Source organism: Megalops cyprinoides, chromosome 3 (assembly GCF_013368585.1).
Source record: "Megalops cyprinoides isolate fMegCyp1 chromosome 3, fMegCyp1.pri, whole genome shotgun sequence".
In the NCBI taxonomy this organism is placed as follows: Eukaryota; Metazoa; Chordata; class Actinopteri; order Elopiformes; family Megalopidae; genus Megalops; species Megalops cyprinoides.
In genome coordinates, this window is record NC_050585.1 from 26,467,379 (window position 1) to 26,479,495 (window position 12,117).

The window sequence follows — 12,117 nt, forward strand, 5'->3', positions numbered from 1 at the left end:
GCTTCAGTATGTGTTTCATGACTCCTTGACACAATTACATCATTCTAACTGAAGAAGGTGCCTGAGGTCCACCGCAACATCACAGTTAATGAACAAAAGTTAGGCACCCTTTCCTTCATGTTTTGGTTCAAGCTTCCATTAAGTACTATCAAATGCAATTGGTGCTTGTTATGTAAAACTGTAAAATTTCACATGCGGAAATTATAGGAAGAATTTCACTATAATTAAAGACACACAGGAAACATCTGTAGTCCATCCATCACTGTCATCGCATGCTGAGGCTATTATTGTCTCTATTAAGTAAAACATTTTACCACTTCATTATCTATACTATAAATTTCTAATTTTACAGCAGTCACTGCAGAAAGATTGTCATGATATTTCATCATTAATACGTCTTTGCCAGCCCTTGTTTTCAGAAAAAAATAATAAATTCCCAACATTACTCCTCTATGATCCAGTCTACCGCTGATTCATTCTGACAGCTCATCCAGTCTGGCACTTTGGCACTTTGTAGAAAATACTCCATGCTTTGTAATCTATATTGAAATGGCAAATGCAACACTCAGTACGTCATTACCGCGTATCAGCACAGGAGGAATACTTGGGACCCTATTTAGGCAACAGCAATGCAGCTAATCCCCTGACGTCTGTGACAGGAGTGCCATATTGTAACATATAACATATTTTATGAGAAAAACCAAGCTCTTTTAATGTTGTCAATTCAATATTATTGTGAATATACAAACATATGTAAAATTCCCTAAGATCACCTCACAAACCTAGTGAGAAGGGTTGAAAGCAACAATATGGTCTGTGAATAGATTCTATTGCCATTCAGTAGCCCACACTTGATAACACTGATCCCATTTGAACTGAAAAGCATATTGATTAATGTACTTGGGACATCCATATTCAATTGTCAGTTTTCATCCTTCATCTTTTTTCATTCTTTTTTCACTTTCTATTTTTAGAAAAAGTCTACCAACTGTATGTTGCCAGTTGTATAGAATTGTACGTGAGGCCATTTCAATACATGAACTTGCAAAGAAATTTTAATGTGATATAATTTTTTGAATAAGGAAAATAACTCCATTCATGCCCCACCAACCTCTATAAACATCTACATTTCGAGTATTCAGCATTATATTACATTATTGTTATTTAGCAGACATTTATCCAGGGGTTACAGTTAATTTACAGGTTTTTACATGTTATCCATTAATACAGATTAGGAATATTTACTGATGCAATTCTGGGTTGAGCACCTTGTCTGGGGGGGAAGCAGCAGTGACTTGAACCACCATGACACAGCAATCTTTCAGTTACAAGCTCTGCTCCTTACAACTATGCTACACTGCTACCCAATGACAATAATGTAATCCATTGCAACATATTGTGACATGTTGGGGGAGTGACGGAGCCTGACCAGCATGCTTTGCGGACTGACATTTGCATATGTACAAAGTTGCCCACCGTGACTGTGGTTCATAGCATGTTTTAGTTAGTCCCTTCCCTTTTCCCTACTGTTAAGTTCCCTGTGTTGTGTTGCTATTAACCAGCTGGTTGGCTAAATTTATGCAATGCTCTGTGTCATTCTTCTCTGAACCCAGTGCAAACATTACAATATTTGCTGAATAATACAGTGTGTCTGATATCAGGTGACTGAAAGCTTGGATTTATGGTTCAAATATATGGCACTATGGTGCACTTAAGGAATTAGGCATAAAGAACTTGTTGAGAAACTCCTGCTTAGCTTGCATTTGCCTGATGGGTGCCATGTTGTAAGGCAGGACTGATAGTATGAGGTAAGACATGCCATTAAGCAACTCCAAAGAGCCTAGAATGAGCAGATATAATGTAGCTTTTTGCTACTTGATTAGAGTTTACTGCAGTAAATGTAACGCAAACTGATCTTGTTACCTTGTCAGAATGTTACTTTTCATGAAGAAAGAAGATTTATTGAATTCATGAGGGAGGTTGCCACACAGAGACAGAGGAAAGAGGAAAGATCTTTACCATGCACAAATATCCATTACAGTTCAAGTGAACCTACAATACCATGTGAAAATCATATCTCCAACATAATGGTGACACAACACTGTACAATTCCATTAGTGTTAAAACCGCTTTGCTCTTTTTACAGTGCCATGAAACACACAGTAGTCTTCAGGCAATGGCAGATGCCAACAAGCAACACAGAAGACCCAGGGTCTATCGGCAAAGGTCATTATATCTGAACATCACAGAGTCCAAATGCTGCTCCATCTTCCACAATGGATGGTTGTGGACATTCTTGCATGCTCGCAGCAGATATTGAAAGCTGTTCACTGCATCCCTTTCATTAATTTTTTTTTCTGTGAGTATGACAGCTGCCCTTTCCTCTTTGCCATCAGTTCATTCCAGCACACCTTGGGGGTTGCTTGTGGGCATGTCCCTAACGACTGTCAGTTCTACCCTGCACAATGTCACTTTGTTTTGGACTAGAACAGTGTTAAAAATTATTGGAAAATTTGTCACTCTGTATAGCTATTCATGTAATGTAGCTGTCATGCTGCTTTGCCTAAATTACTTATGGTAGCGTCATGACATGTAGCTAGATGTGCAACTTGGTTTTCGATTTAATAGTAGCACATTTTAATCTCTTGACAGATTCCATCAAAGATGGCAAAAGTGCAGAGGAAGGTGCATAGTTAGGTTCATTATGGTCAGGGCATATTCCTCTTATAAAAGGTAAGCTGTGTTCCCATGTATAGAAAACACCAATTTCATATTATACCACAGGTTCACTCAAACTGGGAGATTTTTTACACTGTGTTGATCCAGCTCTTTAAATTTAGTATCTTGGTTTCAGGGCTACACTGCTGTGATTGATGGATTAAACTCTAAGGGGCAGGCAAGTCTATATTTTTGTCCTAGAACAATTACATGTTGTTTTATTTTTAAGAAAATCAGCATGTCAACATTTTCAGGCAGCAGTTGAGACCTCTGACAGTTCACCTCCTGCTGTCGAAAAATACGCTCACTTGGAACTGAGGTAGCAGGAACCGCGAGATATGCTTTTGCCAGAGGTGCAAGCATGGAATAAATGTGAGACTTTTCTTTCCACCACTTCAGTGGGCAGCTGGTGAGTGGGAGATGAGTCTCTTTCCTGTACATGTTTATCTCTTGGTCTGTTGCTCTGTTGGACTCTGCTGGCTGAATGGGAGTGACAGAGTCCCCAATAAGGTCCTCAAGTGCTGTCCTCTTTGCAGGTAGGTGGTCCAGCTCAGCTTCACCTGTGTCTCTCACATCATCTTTTGCTTCATGTGAGAGGCCGTCACTTGTGGCATTAGTTCCTGCTGCACTCCCCCCCTTTTTCCATGCCAGTGGCATGTCTCTACATACAGCAGAGGTAGAAAAAAACAGAGATACAACAGACAAAAATTAATTTAATATAATTTCTGGGGATCTTTTTTAGCTTAGCACTACCCAATTTTAAGATTAATCTGCAGTTACAAATTTAATGTCATTTCAACATTGTACCTGTTACATACAAGCATGTCTGCTGTTTTGTTGATATAAATAAATACCTGATTCTGCTTCAGCTGCAGTGCTTTCTCCCTTAGCCGTCCAAAAACAGTCTCATGCTGGTCCTCACCAACATGAGGCAGAGCTCTAAATCTTGGGTCCAGAATTGTACTCTCCAGAGGATAGTCATAAACATCCCCGCTGTACCTGTCCAGAAGCTTCTCCAGGATCGCCCTCTTCATACTGGCCACTGCAGTTGAGTCTTCCTCGTTGGGTGTGTAAGAATTGAAGAGGTGCAGGTCCAAGGTAGTTTGGATGTCGGTATGGTTTTATTGGCGTTCAAGCAGTTGCAACGACAATGATCGGCAAAGCATCACAGAAAAACAGTCTCTTTGGGTTCACAGAGTAATTGAACCCTGGTTGACACATTACTTTATATACCTTCTCTGAGTTCTTTGTCCTCAGAAGCGGGAAACAGAAATGTGTATTCCAGCTACATCCTTGTGTCTGGCATTCTTAACTCTGACAATCACCTCTGTGACCTGCTTCCTGCTGGTCCGCAGGGGGTCTGACCCTCAGCCCTCAACCAGAGGCCTATTTTTTTTTTAGCATTTGTGTGTGAGTGTGTGTGTGTCTGTGTGAGTGTGTTGGTACCTAGGGTGTTGGCACATCTGTGTCTGGGGAATAGAGGGAGAGACCCTGTGTGGGGTCTCTAAAACGTTACAGTTGCCATACTCTGTTCATTCATGTGGGTCAGGGGTCATATCAGTGACACTGTCAGGTTTTTTTCATCGCTCAACACTTTAGTGGCTATTTTGAGAAGACTGAGCAATTTCACAATGTCCTCTGCATTACTGATGTCATTGCCATCCACAGTATCAATGTCCCGTGTGTTGCGTCACCGCTCTGGGCTGACAAGAGTTGCTGTCACAGCTGCCTGCTGTTCGAGGTAGCGATTTAGCATGTCCAATGTACTGTTCCACCGGGTGCTTATGTCAATCATAAGTCTATGTGGTGGCAGTCCGAGCAATTTTTGTTTTGATGCTAAAGTTGTGGTGGCAGCACTACTTCTGTGGAAATATGCTGCAATCCTTCTCACATGACCCAGCAAATGGCTAACGCGGGGAACCCCCAGTCCCGCTCGGGTGCCCAGATTTAAAGTGTGGGCTAAACGCCTGATGTGCGCTCCCAGCCCAGCCTCTCTCACTGCTACATCCATGTTTCTAGCATTGTCTGTTACAGTGGCAGTGGGCTGATTTGCTGTTCCAAGCTTCCATTCATTAACAGCCAATTTCAGCACAAACATCACGCACGTTTGGAGAACAAAACTCACCATTTCCCACTGGCGGTTGATGATGTGGACTGTCTGCTTTGGGTAGCACAAGAGATCCAGCAGTCTGTAGTTATCATGACTCTCTCAGCCTTCTGGAGGGCTTCTTTAACCTTTACCTTTACATCCCCATACTTGGCAGGAACTACAGATTTGCTTAAATGTATCCAGGACAGTATGTGATATTAGGGCTCCAGCGTGTTGACAAGTTTTCAAAATCCTTCGTTCTCAACTACTGAAAACGGTCCCATGTCTTTGGCAATAAAAATGCCAATGCTTTGTGTTATCTCTTTCGCCCGCTGACTTGCTGCCAGAAGCGGTGCAGCAAATGACTTCTTAAGAGCTGTTTGGCCTTTTGCTAATTTATCAGGCAGCGACTGTAGCTTGTCCTCATGATGCCATTGTAGATGGTGGAGGATGTTAGTGGTGTTAGCCGTTGTGTAAGCCATAGTGCACCGGCAGAGCTTGCAAATAGTCTTTGTTCAGTCCACAATCTTGTCACCATTTTCTTCCCTCTGTGCTGGAAAACCAAAATTATGCCATACAACTGACTTAAAGTTTGATGGAGCATCCTCTATTTCCACCTCCTCCATTTTCTTGCCAACATTCGATCACTACGGCCAGTGAACATCAAGGTCAACAATAGGTCAGTCAAGCAAAACTGAGATTATGCCTATTGTGCCCTCTTGCATTAACATTAATAAATGATATCTACATCCTCTGGGAGTCAATTTAATTGACTTGATATTGTGATCAATTTTTCAGCTTCACAATGCGTATCGTCATTTTTGAATCGCGAAATATGCCACGGTGCATTGTTACACCCCTATCGATGACAACACTGGTTGGATTTAGTTTTCTGAGTTATTGGTGTCCTCTAATTTAAATCTTGTTTACTAATATGCATTTTATCCAACAAACTAAACATAGTAAAAATAGCAAAATACATAGATGCAATATCAGAGATGTACATATCAGAGGTGCCATCACAGGCCTTAAAGTGGTATGGATGAAAGTAGTGTTATACCCCACCAACCCAAGCCAACATAGAAAAGTATCAAAACAAATCAGACCACAGAGCAGTATAAATGTTTCTTTAATAACATGACACTATGCTGATTTCATAGGCATTTCAACAAAAAGCTGGAAACTTGTGGGTAAGTGGGTAAAAAAAGTGGGTAAAAAAAAAGCAGGAAAAAAGTGGGTAAGGGGATAGAATAGGATAAAGCCACAGGAATTTTAACAGCTGGTGTAATTATGTAATATCTAAATCCCACTTTGGAGCTGAAGTCAATGTGATTTAAATCAAGCTTGACATCCAATGTTTGTAAATATGTTTATTGGTTATATATAGTCAGGCACTTTGATTTCAGATGGATGTTTTTAACTCAATTTCAAAAACAATGACAGATGAATATAGCACTATTAAGGCACAGGTAAGGATTATAGCACATGGTGATGAGGTGAACTTGCTTTATTTAGCTCGCTAACCTGCTAACCCCAAGACAAGCTCAAAACAATTGGATATTGGTTTGCTTAAGTATTGTTAGCTGAAAGAACCCATGTTTGGACACTTAAAGACTGATTCATGCACAAGATGTGTGCAGATCCTTCTGAAGTGTTTCTGTGGAGAGCTGTGTACTGCTTTTACTATCAAGTACATTCAGACATGGGCTACTTAAGCTTTTTGTGTGATGTGCGTTCGGGGTGAAATTTGCTCAAAATGAGGGCATGTTGATAAGAGGGTGTGTCATTTTCCCTCTCTGCAACCCTTCTGTGTAGGAAAAGGTCAAATAAGGGCCGAGTCATGCTTCTTGTGGTCTTGTGCAACTAATCGTTGCCCGTTTTGTTCAAAAGTTATTTGCAGAGTACAGATTCAGAAGAGAGAAAACCACGTTTTCAGTCTGCTCTGGGGAGATCTGCAGGTTTGAGTCAACTAGTTACCTCCACTTATAAAGATCAACCTTGTTGTAAGACTGCTATTGTGGCCTTGGGGTCAGAGATGGTTGTGCATACAATATTAAGCAATTGCCTGACTACACCACCTAAAGACTTGCACCTTAGGAATCGGACACCACCACCCCAATAAGGCTTAGAGGCTCCCCAGTACACGGGTAAGATTTGAAATGAGAGACATGCATTCACTTTGGATGGGCAATTTTATTATTAAAGCCTAAGGCTGAAGCATTAAACATTCATTCACTTTATAAACAACCATTAAAAGTTCCAATAAAAAACAGGGCTAACACAAGTGGAATGAGAGGAATGTACTGGCTGTCAATGAAGGGATAAGACTACAAATGGTGAGCCAACCATATGGAGTGGTTGCCTGGAATGGGGAAGGAAGGGCTGACTCACCCAATTCAGTCTGCTCCCAGTCCCTAGAATCAGACACAGCAAACAGTGATAAAGGTGAAAGTGCGTGTTATAACTTACATGTGTATCCACCTCATGCAGTATAGAAAAGGGGAACCACCATCCAGTAACCAGCCACAGATGCAGCTGCACTAGCTCCTGCTGATAGGAGAAACAGGAAGTGGTTGATATTTCCAATGAGATTTTTAAAATCAGACAAGCCAGTACCGACAATAGTAGATCTGAACAGGGAGGGACAAGAGCCAGACACTCTGCTCTATAGCAGAAGTGCCAATTGATATTGCCCAGCTACATACAGCTGCATGGAGTAGGTCCAAATACAGCCAACACTACAGAAAATAATGAAACAAGCAATAACACCAAAGCAATACAAAGTTGAATCTCAAAGCCAAACTAAATTTTCAAAGTAAATGAATGCAGGTCAAATTGTCAGGAGTGGACAAAATGCCCAGCCCCGCCCCAACCAGTTCCTTCCCTTCTAGGGATCCGCCCACCAGGACAAGGTGAGTAGGGTAAACACCATTTTCACCCTCCTACCGTCGCAAGGGAGGCTCCACGCACGCACACCACGCAGACATACACAGAATACGAAAGGAAATAAGGAGGGGACGTAGCTCGGCCCGTGCCACCATGCTGGGCCTCGCCTACGTCCCAAAATTTTAAAAGAGCGTAAAAAGACAAGCCCTCTCCGTCGCTCCTGCAGATGGGCTGCACCACAGCATCTTCTCGCTGACCGCTTGCACGAGCTCCGCGGGGTCTCACTGAGAGAAACAGTTCAGCAGCTGGTCCACCCTCCTCCCTCTTCACTTCATGCTGGGGACTCACGCACACACAATTGCCGGTTTGCGGAGTCGCTTCCTTCTCAACCGGGGGATCCACCTCCCGGACACACACTTTCACGGGGAGGGGGCCCTCCTCGGTCCCAGCTGCGTCCTGGAACTGTTAGGTGGTTGACTTCTCCCTCAGGGACTCGCCGTGGTAGGCCTACTCTCCCCCAGTCGCCGCTTTTCCCTGGAGCCGCCTAAACACACACTCAAACTCACTCCTGCACACCAAAAGAAAAAGGGAAAAGAAAAGAATCAACCAAACGGAAACAAAATTCAAATCTGCCCCAGGTCGCAACTCCCAGGGCTAAACCAAATACAAAGAAACGAACCAAACCAAAAATAACCAACATAAATACAGCCATGCCGGCACGTTTAACAAAAACCAAAAAAATCCCCACAATAAAACCCGTGCCCTCAGCCTCCCAGCATCTCTCCCAGGCTGCTCCCACTCACCTACCTAAATAGTCCTGATGTCCCTTTAACTAGATAGGCAGCAGGTGCGGAGCACGCACCAGGCAGCGAATCCCATCAACAACCCGTTAATTCAATTATTGAATTTCAACCGGATGCACGCCCGAGCCCCCTTGCTCTTCCAGAGAGTGCAGCGCAACCATTCACCGCTGTCGGGAGAAACTCCTGACAAAATCAGAAACAAAACCAAGTAAATCAAAGAGCAAAACAAGACTAAACAGGCAGAACAAAATGGCAGTTTAAGCTAAACAAAAATGACAACAGCAAAAAACAAGGTTGCTGAGAAAAAGCAACAAATGATTGGAAGTTCATGAAATTACCTCCGCATTTAAACTTGGCTTATGCACTGCTAAGGCTTTTCAGCACAGTGATTTGATAAATGCTGTGATACTTTTCCTACATTGGGTTACATCACACAAAATGTATTCATCAATGGGCAGATTGCTGAAGACCCAGATTTTATCTCAAACAGCTACTCATGAAACAAATTTTGCCTCATGGACCACAGCTTCATCTGTAGCATTTCAAACCCAGCTTGCTCGAGTTAGATGAAGGGCTGAAGTTCCGCATCTCTGGGGTGGTCTTGACACTGGGTCAGATGTGATTGTCGTCTCTCACCTCTCTGACCAGCTGCTTCCACTCTCAGAGGTCTGGACATAGCAGGACTTCAGAAAGGATTAAAATATTAACTGCATTTTTGTAACTGCTTCAACGTTGCAAATGAATTGTAAATAATAACATGCTGATCACTTTAATGCTGACTTCAGTCATCACAACGTCTGTGTATCATTGAATTGTCAACACTGAGAACCATCCATTACCTACACTCTTTGGTGAAATTTACTCATCTGGTGTCAGGGACTGGCTTGTAGATTTATTGCCTGTTTCTGCCTCTCATTGAATAGCAGAGACTGTTTATATGCCTCCCTGCCTCAAGTCACTGCACTGATTTCTACATTGGTAAATTTTCATCTCATTCCCAGCCAAAGGGGCACTGATTCTCTTTGCTGCCTACTCCCTGGCTAGCTTCACAGCTAAAGTCTGACTGGGGATGCTGGAGGTCACAGAGAAGGCATTTTGCCAAACCAAAACCTCAGACGAGGAAACAAACATAGTTGATCTTGCCTGAGTCTCATATGCTGGTTCTGCGCCATCTCCTATTACTGTGTAAATGACAATAAGATATGACACTGTTACTAGCACTAATTTAAGGTTAATGTCGCAGATATCCTGATTGGCCACTGTACAGTCTCATCTTTGTCACACATTCAGCTCATTAGTTTTTCACAGCTAACACTACACTGTAGATGTACAGAGTAGATGCCTTCTAAATGTCAAACACGTTATATATGCAGGTAGGAGCTGTAGATGCATTGTGCAATCCAGTAGCCTTACAGCAGATCTTCCATGCTGTGAATGCAGTATCTGTACAGGATCTGTGATGCAACTGATCTAAGGGTCATTTGCACTTAACTTCAATAAACTTGAATGGGAACTGTATGCATGTGAGTAGTACTGTACATTTAATTTCAAAGGGAGATACAATGTGTTATATGATAAAGTAAAATTGTACCTGTATATATGTATGAGTATATTTCACAATTACTTAACTCTCACATGCCAATTTTAGATGCCAAATTAATTTGGAAGCAGTGCAGTTGACTCGTCCTGTAATGGGTTATCTCCCTTCATGTCCTTTCATCACGTAGTGATGCCACATTTCTAGGTCATATTATGAGGGACTGCACTGTTTAAAAAGGGCTGTGATGTCACTGACCTACCTGCAAGCTTCCATTGAAAGGTGTCAGTGGCCAAAAAACCTTGGGCTGGTAGCACGTATATGTGTGTAAGGATAGCATGACTGCAGAGAGTTGGTTTTCTTAACGGAAAAACAAAGGCATTGCACATATTTAAAGAGATTTTGTCCTTGTAATCAACTATTTTCAAGACACTTACAGTCATTCTGGTCTGATACTTCATATTTCTAGAAGGCATTTGCTTAATACTTCTGTGCATATTACATCACGTAATTGTTAGCATTTGAAACATTTCATTCTGCTTCAACAGATTAACACATGCATGTATTGTACTGAGGAAATGTGTTGCCTATGTTCATATGTATCAGAACTACTACTATCACCAAGTTTACATGTTAATTCAATTTGAAGGACTTTCTCTACTTCACTTAGCATGTTGAAGGAAATGCTGTGCTCTGAAAAATCCCCATTGCCTGCCAATATGTAAAAGAAGTTGTGCTTCTCTCTGTAGTACTGCCTCAAGGAAATGTTCCTACGCACAGTCTGACATTTTTGTGAAGGTAGAAACATTCTCAGGAAGGCTGCTCTTTTTAGAAGTCATATACTATACATAAAATGGAATTTCCATCTCATACTTATGGAAAATTTCTGTATATGCATGGCTGTAAAGTGAAGCCCTCAGAGAGGGTCAAACAAAGGTCAAATTCCACTCACTTTCCCTTTTCTTCGAGAATTACTCACCAGGAACTGAGAAGCATCATACTTTACAAGTAAAATGACTTTTTAAAATGCTACTCTTTACTACTTGGGTTTTCATCTATAGCAATAATTGTAAAAAATCTGCCTCATATCATACAAAAATACCTGTCATTTAACCTGTCGATGTCATTGGTTAATTTTAAAGAACCACAGCTTTTTCTTTTATTTAAAAATGTTTTGCTGAATATTTTGTTGTTTTTGGGCATTTTTCTGTGTATGGGGACGTACAAAATACAGACTCTGTGTTAATTAGCTTTGCCATCATTAGAGGATATGTTTTGACATCTCCTCTCTATGTAATAAAAGTTTTATTTCAGATCAGCCAAATCTTTGTGCGTCTTTCGAAACAAAACAGATCAATGTTTTACGATGGGGTGTTTGAAATAATCAGACCATAGAAAAATGAACTCCATCAGCATAACAGAAGATTTGGCATCTCCTATGACTGTAAACCAAAAACTGCATTCCAGTTGTGTATGTGTGTGTTTGTCTGTAGTCTGGGTAAAATCTGTACCAATGCTTGAATGCAAAGAATTTCCTAACCTTTCAATGATCTGATTTATAGGCACCTTTATACTGTATGAGTTAATTTATAGTTTGTCAGCCATTCTTGAAGAAAATGTGATTTTGTATGCTCACATAGTCCTGTCTGTCCAACGCTAGGTATACCTAAGATTAAACGATAAATGTTCATCAGCCTTTAGGCAAAATTAAGTTGTGACCTTGCATAAGAAGTGGAAATGCTGCTTTTGTGCTGCCCTTGAAGACAAGCGACATCTTTATAACTATCAAACTTCAGTCAAGAAAATACACAAAGAATATCAACAGTCCTGTAGCTTACTGAACATGGTGGCGACTGTCATCTCCAAACAGGGACTTGATCCTGGGAGACATTGACTAAAACATTTGATGACTATTTCAAACATTTTCAATAAAATGAAAATGATTTTGGATGAAATGGAATATACAGTGCATGACACCCAGAGATATTGGTCAGGTCATCAAGTCATAAGTCATGAAAAGTCATCTAAATATACACATTTAATGAATTAAGTCACAGACACTCACACACACACACACACACACA